The sequence below is a fragment of the Pteropus alecto genome, unplaced genomic scaffold, assembly GCF_000325575.1.
Source record: "Pteropus alecto unplaced genomic scaffold, ASM32557v1 scaffold88, whole genome shotgun sequence".
In the NCBI taxonomy this organism is placed as follows: domain Eukaryota; kingdom Metazoa; phylum Chordata; class Mammalia; order Chiroptera; family Pteropodidae; genus Pteropus; species Pteropus alecto.
Window position 1 is genome coordinate 14,231,462 of NW_006494611.1, and position 13,523 is coordinate 14,244,984.

Consider the following 13,523-nt stretch of genomic DNA (forward strand, 5'->3'; position numbering starts at 1 on the left):
AGCTGCCCCCCAAGAAGGTGACATGTGAATTAAATTAAGACTTAAAGGTACTTTTTTTTAAAGTGGGTCCGGTAGGTATTTGCATAGTCGCAAGTGCGACAGCTCTGAGGCAGTGGTGTGGCTTGTGGGTTTGCAGAACAGCAAGCGGGCCGCACGAAGATGGAGCAAGAAGGAAAGAAATAAGAGATGGGGACAGATTGATGAGGAGGGCAGGGGCTGCAGATCAGTGGGCCTCGTCAGCCATTGTCATTGTCATGCCTCTCTACGGCTTTTACTCAGACCGAAATGGGAACCCCCACAAGGTTTTGAGGGGAGGAGTGCCATGACCCTGCTTGCATTTTTAAGGGAGAATTCTGGCCACTCTGTGGAGAACACATTGTGGGGTAGGTAGGGGTGGGCTGCCTCGCTGGGCCAGGAACATCATCAGGTCAAGCCCAAGAGGCCTCAGATCACGAAATATTGGTCCTCGACAAACATTTCTTCAGTGAGTGAATTGAGTGTCTGGGACTCGGGCCAGCGGAGGGTCTGTGAAAGCATAAGGCAAGAAGGAGGCAAGGCGACGTGGTTACCAGGGCCTCAGGAAGTTGAGACTGCAGCTAATAGATCAGCAGATAGAAGAAGCAGGGGGATCAAGAACCCAGGTGACCAGCAAGCCAATAAAGCCCTTTGGCAGCCTGTCCTTTGGGCAGATGGTGTTTGCCCTTTCCCCAAGCCCTTGTGTGTTTTTCCACTTATGAAATCCTAATTGAGCTCCTACTGTGTAGCAGGCACCTTGAATGCAGAGCAGTAAACAAGATAATCAGGAGCCTGCTGCTTAGTGGAGAAGAAGGTCAAACAATCATATAAATAAGAAATAAAATAATTATGCATTGTAGTAAGTGCCGTAAAGAATAGTATTGACATTAAAAAAAAAAATCTGGGAAGGTCTCCTAAGGAGATGACAATTCCGGTAAACCTAGCAAAGATCCAATCACGCAAAGTTTGGTGGGGAGAAGAGTATTTCAGTCAGTCAGCAGAGACAGCATGTGCAAAGGCCCTGAGGAGAGGAACCACACAGTGCATCTAAGAACCAGAGAAAACCCCATGTGTTAGAAAGTTAATCAGGGGCTGTGGGTCTTCCCGCTTAGGTGGCCCAGGACTGTGAAGGAAGGAACGGGACTGCAGCTGCCAGGGTGCTGGGAATAGCAGCCGCAGGTGGGTCCTGAGCTCCGGGGGTGCTCACTCCCCAGAGAGGTCCCAGGAAAAACCTGTCGGCACCAGCAGTTCCTGGACTTGCTCAGAACTTCAAAGAGCACCAATAATCATTGTTAAATGGTCTGACGTTTTAATAGGTGCATACCTGAAAATGTGAAAGGAAGGCATGGGGCCTCGCTTACTCTGTTAGTTCTTTATTCCATGAGAGTTTCATTTCTGCTTAAAAACAGAAAGATGGAGGGAATAAAAATACTATATTCCTTCCAGGTAGCTCCCCCAAGACAAAAGAATTCTATACCCATATTTTTAGCTCAGTCTTTGGGTTAAAATATACGAGGGAAAAACAAAATCCATGGGAATGCCAATTAAAAATTGCCTTGGCCACACATTTTTTCAATCACATAATATGCCAGTTCAATTCCAGCTAAAGTGAAAAATGTGTAAAAAGTGGTAGAATTCTTCTAGATAATATAAGCAGGCAAACAAGAAAAATCAAATCCTCTCTCACGTCATTCTAAAGTAACACAGCAGCATCTCTCCAACTCAAGACTCACATCACTCTTCTGGAAACCCCGTCAGCCCCACCCCTACCAGGCCCACAGGGGACACCTGACCCCAGCTGGACCAATGAAGCTCTCGCCCAGGAATCTGGATTTCCGCTGAGAGACAACTGATCCTTCTGGGCGAGTGGGTGGAAGGAGCAGTCCCTCCACTCAGAAGCTCCTGGGTAGCCATGTCCCGCCATGTGCTCAGGAAAGTGAGAAAGCTATGAATTCCACAAGCTATGAATTCTAAAAAATGTGTAAGCTCTTTCTATGGCTCGATCTGCGAAATCAAATGTAAGCTGATAGTATGCGCGGCCTTGGTGTTCTCAGACTCCCCATCTTAGCTCAGGAAAGGACATGTTCTCAAGTCCGCGGTGCCATCCTGGAGAAGCTGTGCCAGTGAGACGGAGAGGACTTAGACAAGCACTTCCCCCTCAGACCTCAGTTTCCCCCATTTAGGAAAAAAAAGGGCCTCTTCCAGTTCTACAGCCTGTGGTCCCTGAAGACAAAGTAATCTGGTGGGAAGTTGGAAGGCAAGTGTAAATTTCCCACCTGTTATGAACTGAACGTTTGTATCCCCCACCCTTCCTCAGACTCATCCCTTAAAGTCCTAACCCCAATGCAACTGTATTTGGAGATAAGGCCTGTGAGGAGGTGATAAAGGTTAAATGAGATCATAAGGTTCAGGCCCTAATCCTACAGGGCTAGCGTCCTTATAACAAAAGGGAAAAAAAAAATCTGGGGGATCACTTCTTAAATTATATAAATGTCTAATAAAATAATCGACTGTACTTGAAAAAAATAAAATAATAAAATAATAGTATTTCTCTTCCACATTGAAAAAGAGATAGAAAAGAAACAGACAGCAGAGCTCTCTGTCCACCATGTGAAGACACAACAAGAAGGTCGTCATCTGTGAGCCGGGAAGAGGGCTCTCGCCAGGAACTGAGTCAGCAGGTATCTTGATCTTGGACCTCCTTACTTCCAGAACTGTGAGGAAGTAAATTCCTGTTGTTTAAACCACCCGGTCTGTGGTATTTTGTTATAGAAGCCCAAGTTGACTAAGCCATCACTCTTCCTCAAAATAGGGCAGAGGGGCCTCTTATGTGACGACAGTGGCCCGGCAGCAGCTCCTAAAAGCCTTCTGAACACACACACGTACTTAAGAGGCCAGCAGCCACCAGCATCCCAAGGAGTATGAGTGGGAAGTTTCTTTGGGAAGCCCCCAAACCCAACCTGCCCTCAGCCCTTGGTCACCTCACTACCAGGACCCAGGAGCTGACAGAATTCATGCCAGTCCCTCTAGGTGTCCGTCTAGCCGCCTCTGGTGAGCTGTCTCAGGGCAGAGGAAACCGTGCTTGACCAACGGACAGCCCAGGGCTGAGTGGCTTGTTCCCTCCAGGCTTTCCTTCTGGGATGTGTGGAAAGTGCCAGAGAGGCCCCCATGGAGTGTTAGGGACTGGATGACCCCAGGCCACTCCTCCAGCCAGGCTACAATCACCCAGGATTTATGCAGAGGCTCCTCTCCCCTCTCTTCTCTTCCTTCATCTCTACTGGGCCTGTCACCCCTGAAGCTCACAAAATTCCATTGTGTTTTCATTCATGCAGGAAGACCACCATGTTCATTAAGATGGAAGACAGATAACAAAGCAGATTTTCATCTTATTTGTTTTAATAATGAAAGCTTAGTTCCTCAAAATCCAATTTTTATGTCTTTTGAAAAAAAGTCTCAGCTTCCCTTTATAGTTTTCTCTCTTAGATCTACATCATGCTCTGTGCCCTCTGGAGCTTCCTCCTGAAGAGTCTTAAAACACACACACACACACACACACACACACACACACACACGAGCACCACCCCCCTCTGGCTTTCTCCCACCTCTCTGGCTAGTCCATCCCCCTCCCAAGCCCTTAGCAAATCCCTCCCTTCCTATCCTCAGTGCCCAACTGACATCATTCTGTCTCCAGAAGCCAAACTCTCCTGAGAAATAGGCTTGGTGCCAGCTGGGGACACCTCCACCTGGTGTCCCATAGGTCTCCACTCCATTACCCAACCATCCTTCCCTCAAACCAGTGCCCGGTCCTGGTCCCCTTCCCTCTCAAGCACCTCTCCTGTGCCAGACACAGTGGATCCCAAGCTGGGGCCCCTCCTGCTCACCACCACTCCCTGATCTAGAGCACCATCCAGCGCTAGCACATCCACCTCCCAGACGTCTCTGGCTTCTGTCCTCTCCTTGACACACCCGGTCATGCCCTCATTTCCTCTCATCTGCACCTCTCCAATAACCTCACAACCAGCTGGGGAACTTGGGACGAGTCACTTTACTACGAGCTTTAGTTATTCTCTCTGCAGAGTGGGTATACCAATGCTCACTGCAGGGGACTGTGGGAGGATGAACTATGGTAACATATATAAAAATAAGTCACCTAGCGAAGTGCTCAGCATGGGCCAAACAATTGTTAATCCAGCTCTCATCCCCCCACTTCTCCAGCCCTGTTCTCCATCATGTGCTTCATCCTCTAGAAACAAATCTGATTTCTAGAGTCATAGTTTGTCAAACACACCCTGCAATTTTCTGCTTCCAGTCAGCCAGCTGCAGGAGTATTGAGTGTCTTTTTTTATTCATCTTAAATCAAGTTGATATTGTATAAAATTATCTGGTTATTTTGATTTATCGAAAATATGCAGATCAGGAGGATACCTGAATTTTTTAAAGTAATTATGATTTCTTAAAGCTTGTCTCAGGAAGTTTTTATAAAACAAAGTAGAAAGAACTCATTCCCGTTAGACATTATCCTTCCTTCCCACTCTGCTTTTGGGAGGATTTGCAATTCAAATTGAGGATAAACTGTATTTTCACTTAGAAAAACACATTTCCTTTAGCAACAAAAATTCTCCTTTGAATAAATCCCCTGCAAAAGAGCCATATCTTTATACTTTATACGTGCAACAATTTAACTAGAAAATGCTATTGATCTCTTTTCTTTTTCTTATTCTTTCCCATCAACCCTCTAATGATGGAAATTTAGAACTGCACAATCATACACACACACACACACACACACACACACACCCCACTCCTTTGTCTTTTCAGAATTTTTTTCCCAACAAATTCTCACAAATGACAGTGGTCAGATTTAATTTAAATTATTTTAGCTGACATCAGCTTGGGACCAGATCTTCAGTATCAAAATGTCCCCAAAATTCTATATGCCCCAAGAGAACTTTCAGATCAATACAAAAGAAAAAGCGTATTGGTGTGTTGATAAGTAAAAGGGACAGCTGTCTAAAGTTGACTGTGTGGGCTCTGGAGACAGATCCTCTGGGCTAGAACCCTGACTATGCCCCTTACCAGCTGAGGGACCCTGAGTGAGTTGCCAATACCTCTGACTTTCAATTTTCTTATGTAGAGTTGCTGTGAGAATTAAATTAACTAATTCCAGTATAGAAGTTAAGACAGTATCTGTCATATAGTAAGTGGTCAGTGACAATAGGTATCATTATTATTCCAGGTCAAATCAGTGCCAGTTCCAGGAACTAAAAACTCACATATAGTATAACGTAATGATCACAAGCTTTTACTCAGACAGCTTAGGTTCAAATCCTGACTCCACTGCTTCCTAGCTGTGTGACTCTGAGCAAGTTATATAACAACTCTGTGCCTCAATGTCTCCATTTGTAAGAGGGGCACTAAAAATTGTACCTGCATCAGAGAAATGTTGTAGGAAATGAGGCAATGTGAAATACTTAGCACATAATGTAAAATGCTCAGAGAATTTTAGCTGTTATTTTTTCCTCACACTCTACAAAAATATAGTTAGCTCAGAATGGCTTCTGCAGCCACAAGGAGGCTTTAAAAGGCTAGTGCTGTAGGATCTCCCACTTTAGGTGTTGATTATGAGCCAAGTTGCATTACAATACACCTCCTATTTGGCGGGGGCGGGGGGGCATTCCCAGAAAGATGGAATGAAAGACCCCTTAGACAGAAGGTCGACTTACCCTCTCCCCACAGTTGGCAGCCAGAGCATGGGCACATGACCCAGGCTCAGCTAATCAGATGCTCACAACTGGCAACTGGGCCACTGTTTCTGAAAGCAGAGATGGGGGAAGGATGGAGGTGGGAAGGTCTTACAATACGGGAGACTGACAGTTGACCTATGGGGTTCCATTCAATTGAACCACAGCACCTCTATTTTTTCTGTCCTAAAATTCTTAATTATGAAATCAATACATACATATTTTTACACCCCGAAGAAGCATCCATAAATGTACTCAGAAAGTATGATGAATCTCCTTGCAAAATATCCCCCTCAATTCTTCTCACCAATTAGCTAAGTCCCTCTGCAACTTGTTCTCTCTACTTAACAGTATCATAGCCATTTCTCAAGGTCAGTGAATGTCAATCGAACTTACTCTATTATGACTATCATTTTCCATAATATAAAGTCACCACTATTTTTTTTCAAACACTCCTCTTTGGGCAGACACCTTTTTGGATATTCATTACAATTTTAAATGCACATCTTCAGTGACCCAGCAACCTCATTTCTGAGAATCAATCCTGCGGAAATAGAGCACTCATTTGTACGTAAGGCTACACGTACAGCGATACTTAGTGTGCATCGCTTGGAGTACCTGAAACTGGAAATAACCTAAATGCCCATCAGTCTCCCCTGATCTGTGTTTATGGCATTTTGTTTGGGGAGTAGTGAGTGTTTTATGTAAACCGCTCCTCAAATCTAGGTGAGGATTGGGAATTTTAGGTTCCTTCCAAAAGTGAAATTTTAGATGGCTTTTATTTTGGGGAATTGGGGGAGGCAGGAAGGAAAAATAAGATGTGTATGTCAGGGTCAGATTACCACATCATAAGTGAGTCATCGTTAGGTCTGTTTTACCCATGTGCATGGCAAATCTGAATCCTCAGCAAGCCCAAGTTCAGGTTTTGCTCTGATCCGGAGAAACTCAAACCACAATGTGTGTGAGATTCACCCGGGACTCTTGTTAAGCTGCGGATTGATTCAGCAGGTCTGAGATGTTGTATCTCTAACAGGTGATGGTGATGCTGGTCCATGAACCACACTTCGACTTGTAAGGATATGATCAATTCACATCTGCTGCGTGAACTGAATTTGCCTCATTTGTCAAATAATGTGGTTAATTCAGGTGACCAATCATGTGAGATTTCCTCAGGACTGCCCCAGTTTTGCATTGAAACTCCCGAGTCCCAGGAAACCAGGAAGGTTGGATTAGATCCAGGCTAGATAACTCAGAGACTTGAAAAGTAATATACATGAATGAAGTGGGTTGGTTGGAGCCTTTGGCAAACAGAAGAGCTTGAACGCCCACTCACTCCGCTCTCCCCAAAAGTCTCCAACTTACAGCCTTGGTCCAGATAACCTCTTAGACTCCATCCAGCTGAGAAATTCTGTAACAGATTTTTCTGATGGCAGCTGTTAAGTGCTCATCAGTGATAGGTCACGATGAAAATATTAGAAAGCTATTAGCAAATATTAGATTTATTGGATAATATTATCTAATTATGTTATACTAAAACATTAATTATTATATTTACAATATTTGCAATGTTTATATTTCTATTTATACTATTGTAATTATCATATAATTAGATCATATTATTAGATTTATTAGATAGTTTGAATATCGTTAGAAATATTTATTAGGTAATATTAGAAAATATTAGACTGCCCAGAAAAGAGATGAAAATGCTTTAAAGAGAGGGCGGAAAAAGAGTCTACCATGCACTCAAACACGTGTGTGGCAGCCAGCCCTCCGAGATGACCCCCAACAATTCTCACCTCCTGGTGTTCACATCCTTGTGTGGTTCTCTCCTGCACTGGATAGGGTTAACCCGTGTCATCAGCAGGGCACTGGAAACGATGGATTGTGACTTCCAAGGCCAGGTCATAAAAGAAATCAAGGTCTCTGTCTTACTGGTTTGTTAAATCACTTGCTCTGGGGGAAGCCAGTTACCATGTTATAAGGATAGCAAAGCAGTCTTATGAGAGATTTGTACATCCAGGTCCTGAGACCTCCCGCCAACAACCATGTGAAGGAGTCATCTTGGAAGTGGATCATCCAGCTTCGGTCAAGCCTTCAGATGATGCAGCCTCACCACCTTCTTGACTGCAACCTAATGAGAGACTCTGAGAAGGAACCACTCGGCTAAGCCACTCTCAATCTGAAAACTCCCCAGTGATCAAAGACCCAAGACGTTGCACAGAACAAGTTTTATGTTGCTGCCCAATTTTTTAAAATCTGAATTCGTTACTGACATCTAAAAAACAGGATACTTCCATGTATATCTGGATTCCCAGCACCTTCTGAAAAATTGGAAGGGCTTTCATTCCCACAGGTCAAGATTAGGCTGGGGCTGAGCAGCATCCGCCCCTCACAAGGGGACTGGCACGTCCTGCATCAGCCAGCCCACCACCTCCATGTGTTTCTCTCCCTGGCATATGTCCCTTATTAACATTACCTGCTGGCCCACCTGAGTCTATGATCCTGGATTAGAGACCAGAAATCTTTTCCCCAGGGTTCTCTTACGCAGGCCCAGCGGCGTTCACATCACCATCACCTGGGAACTTGCTAGAAATGTAAGTTCTCGGGTCTATCTTAAACTCTAGAGTGGGACCCAGTAATCTGTATTTCAACAAGTCTTCCAGGGGATTTTAATGCACGCTGAAGTTTGAGAACCACCATTTCTCACAAATAAAGCTTCTTGCCTTTGGGAACTGTATTAGTTTCCTAGGGCTGCCATAGAAAAGTACCACAAACTGGGCATCTTAGAACAACAGAAATTTATTGTCTCATGGTTCTGGAGGCCAGAAGTCTAAAATCAAGGTGTTGACTCCCTCTACGACCTCCAGGGGAATCCTTCCTTGACTCGTCCTGGCTTCTGGTGGTTTGTGGGGAATCTTGGCACTCCCTGGATTGTAAGTACATCATTTCAGTCCTTCATCTTCACGCAGTGTCCTGCCTGTGTGTCTTCACATCATCTCCCCTCTGTGCATGTCTGCCCCTCCATCTAAATTTTCTTTTATAAGGACCCCAGTCATATTGGATTAGGGCCCACCCTAAAACCTCATTTTAACTTGATTGCCTCTGTAAAGACCTTATTTCAGAATAAGGTCACATTCTGATGTACTAGAGGTTAGGACTTCAGCATTTTTTTTTGGAGAGGGATACAATTTAACCCATAGCATAAATTATTTTCTGATATTCAGTAGAAGAAGCTCAAAATGTCTGAGAGTCCAACTCTACTAACATGCAGACCCAGACCCAGCCCCACTAAAGATGCCAGCAGGTTGTACCTTCTGTCAGGCTTTGTATCAAATTGTTGGTGGACACACAACTCCAAGTTCTCACGGGCTCTTAGAGGCACAGTGGGGAGCAAGAACCTGGAGGCAATTTGGTTTCAAATAACCTGCTCACCTGTCCTTTTTTCCTAACACATATGTAAATAAACAATATAGTGTTTTGTCGGTGTTTTTTTTAATGGAGGGCTAATTCTATAATGTATTGGACACTAGACAGCCAGTCCTGAGTCTGTGTTGAGACCCTAAATTTCTTTGAGCCTCAGATTTCTTAGGTGTAAACTGAAGTGCTTGGATGATCTGTCCATGATCTCCCTTCCAGCTCGAAAAGTTCGCAATTAATTGACAATAAACGAACTTTCCATTTCAGAATACCGAATCCTCTCCTCTGTCATTCAATAATTCGCTGTTATACTGGATGGTATGACTGTACTTAATGAATCAATCAATGTGTTTTGTCAAATATCTATTATAAGCAAAACACCTTGTTCTCTTTTCACAATGCATTTGAGTTAAGTGAACCCATTAGCGACTTCAGATGAAAATCTTGAAGCATCTGTGGTCAGAAATGAGTGAGTAGATCTTTAAGCTCTCATTGGACCAGGGAGGGGGTGGGCAGTGGTGAGAAATTGTGCAGTGTGGGTCAGCTTCTGTGTTGTGGGTGTGTGGTTATGAATATTGCAACACGATAACTCTCACCCAGAAAACCCACCACGTAATCCAGAGCTAAGTTTCCACCCTGTCCCAGGGTTCTAACTCAAGTTGACTCTACTTCAAACGAAGAAAAGCTTGTTTGGCCAAATACCCGTGGAGCGCTGGTTTCAGGAATGTGACATGCTGTTAAACCACAGCCTTGTAAGCTTGCGGCCACTGAGATTTTCCAAGGATGAAAGTTTCACTTTTCAGAGAAAACCATAGCACCATGAAGCTGAAGACACATAAGGTGAATGGTGTGGCTTGGCCCCAGGAAGCTTTCTCTCTCAAAGAACACCTACTATGTGTGAGTCTGTTCTGGGAGAGGTCAGGGCGGTGCGTGAGAATAGTCTAAGTTTACAGGATTCCAATGATGAAACATAGTTCCTGCCTTCTAATCTTTTCAGGAGACAGAGAGAAAGGACAGTTGAGATAAACCCAGTGTCAGTGAATGTCTTTCTAGAGGCCAGGGAGTACTGGGAAAGTTGCAGGGTATTACCCCAGAAGCCAGGTCGAGTGGCTGGTCAGCGTGGCACAGCTGGGAGAGACCTAGAGGGGAGCTGGAGCAGATGCATGAATTGAAGCTGGAAGCATCAGGTCACAGGGCAGGAGACAGCTTCCCTGGCAATCGATACAGGGGACTCTGTCTCTCTGAGGTCATGTGTCAGGCCCCCTGGGCTCTCACCTCCACATCTGGCTAGGAGGTTTTGCAGAATGACCACTAAGGACTACTGAACGCTACTAGAGAGGATATGGGGATGTCTTGTCTCCCTAGATTGGCGTTAATTAAATATTTCAAAGTAAAGTAGATATCTGAGGAACTGAATTAATACAGAATCAAATCTCAGAGAATCGCTCCAGTTTTGGAAGGGAACATAAGGGACATTTAACCCAATCTCTCCCTCCATGTCAGAATCCCTACAACGGCTTGGTTATGCAGCTTCTGTTTGGATGCCTCCATTGACAGGGAGCTTGCTCTCTCACGAGGTAGCCTGTGCCTTCACCAAAGGGCTCCAGTTGTCTCAAAACGTATTCCTTATATGGTGTTAACATCTCCTCCCTCCTCACTTACCCCTCTAAATGCATGCTTTGTCCTTCAGAACAGGTCTGAACTTGTATTTTCTGCAACAGCCCTTTAACTTATTTGAAGGCAAGGCCACCACGACCTCTCTAAACATCCCCAATTCCTCACACAGTGCTTTAGAGGAATGGCTCCTGGACCCGGTTAAGGTCACCTGAACACTGACTAGTATGCCCATGTCCTTTGAAAAACATGCTCCCTGCTCCCCCAAAACTGAGAGCCATTTTCCAATGACAATGAGAGCAACATAAGTCAGATCGTGGGCAGTATGTGAGCAGTGCTGGTAACCTGAGCGAGCTGACCTCAGAGACCACAGTGGGATGGTGGTGGCTACTTCAGGATCTAAATGATGATCCAGATCAACCCAGCCCAGGTGACCCTTCCAGAGAGGCCAGGCAGTCTTGACCAGGCCTGAGGCTGAGTACTTGCAAAGTCCTAAGGAGTCTGTAGCCTCTCACTCTCTGGGGTAAAAACAGGCTCTAGGCCAGAGTCTGTGGATGCTGGATTTCATGGACACTGGTGGGAAAAATCACTGGGCCGGGAGCTTGGCATAGAAGGGAGAAGCCCGCCCCCTTGTGGACCTCTAGTGGGTGGCAGGGTACAAAAAGCACCCTGAAACCTCTTAGATTAGGGATCTGGGAGAGCAGACACTCCCTGTCACTGCTCCCATTTCACTAGTTGCTTCTGGTGGCCTACAAAAGAATTGATCTCAACTGTCACAGGGCAGGGGAGTGGTGGCAGGGGACATGAAGGGAAGTTAGGAAGTAGAGACACCTGGGTCTAGTTGTTCGACAACGGAAATTTGGAGAGAAATTAGGCAGGTGTTATTAGCTGTTGAAAAAAAGGGGGGAAAAAAGCAGCAAGAAGTCTTTCTTGGTTCTGTCAATCCCGGGGTGGCCCCAGGCAAATCATAGTCCCTTTCTGGGCCTCCAAGAGCTAAGCTAGGTAAAGCTACAAGCCCTCTGAATGCAAATTATAGACCCAGCTAGAGATTTTCACATGCCAGTCCTGACAGTGGTTGTCATTGGTGGTACCACACCCCTGATTGAAGAGAAGAGGGGTTGGCAGGTAGCCAGGGCCAGGGGCACGTGTGGAAGGGGAGGCAGAGGGCACGAACTCACCAGCTTGGCAAATCCACCCGTCGCTGGGATGTGCCCTTCCATCACTGTGCCATGCACCTGGGAGTCCCAAAGAGCCATTTACCGCAGGGGTCTCCTCTCCTTCTGCAGCTAACTTTCATACCATGACCTCCTCTTGAAACACTCCTATGCTGTGCAGAGGTGCCTATGCCATAAAACACGCTCGCCCCCAATAGATGTGACCCAGGCCCACTTAGTGTACAATACGGAGCCCACGAGCATCACATTCACACACTTCTAAACTGCCTGTATTCAGCACTAAGAGCATTACAAATATTGTACGTTTAGTATATTTTTGAGGTAAATTCTGCACTACCCTATAATCAATGAATATAATTGGGCTTACGTGCAGCCCTGGGAACTGCAAGCCAGAAGCACTTACCTCAAAGCTCTCCAGATAAAAAATAAAGTTGGATTTTAAAAATTGAATTATATGCTAAAATGGCTCAGATTTCTTTCTGCTCTAGGGTCGTAAAGACACATGGTCACAGAGTCACCATGTGACTCTTTGAAACGGTCTTCCAGAAAAATGAAAAGTGCTGAAACCCTTAAAAAATGGCTTTATATAAATTATCTGAAATAATGTCCTCAGGGTCGAGAACTCCTAGTGGAATAATCAAGAGTGAACATTATTGGGGGAAGGGTAATCTCTGCACTCCACAAGTACACTAAAGCTTGGGCTGAAATTAATTTAGCTGTAATTTCTCATTTTTGAAAAAGGCATTGTAAGATTATAGGCGTTATAAGTTGTTATCTAAACACCCCTTAAAAATCAAAAGATTCCAACAGTAAGTAGTATCTAAATTCTACCTAAAAAACTAAAGCCAGGTAGAACACGTAAACTCTAATTGTAGACAAGACCCTTTTCAAACACCTATTTAGACCACCCAGTTTCTGCAGTATTGCCAAATTCTAAAATTGTAATGAAATTTTTAAAGTCCAAAACCTACAAGCCATCAGAGGTTCAGTAAGCATATTGTGCCATTTCAAAACCGAAAATGTGCTTGCATAAGCAAGTCACTGAGGCTAACCTTTCTGGATTGAGTCTGGCCTTCAGCTCAGAACATGGCTATGCCAGGGTCAGAAATGTGACAAAACTGCGCTTTCACGGAGGTTAGCCAAGGTTCACAGGGTCATGACTGGGCCATTTTATCAGTCATGTCAGGCTCACACCCTATTGCCTAGCATAGATAAAAACTTTATCTGTCAGTTTGCTAACTCTACTCCTCCTGGCCTTATTTTCAATAAAGAAAACCTGGACTCACTTATCTAAACCAGAGACTGGCCTCTCCCAATCCTGTTTTCATTGCAACTTCTGAGTAAAGGAAGCAAACCAATGATTTTGGGGTCTCAGTTTTAGTCAATAACTGTCCCTAACTGGAGCAACTGGCTTTGTCTTACCTAAAACCTTGACTTCAGAAAACAGTTCTGGTGGCATGCCACAACATGGGTTATGTTTATTAAACGTAATAAATGGTTGAAGGTGTTAGAATATGATAGTTCTCAACATGTTACTTTTCAAAAGTCATCTTTCCCT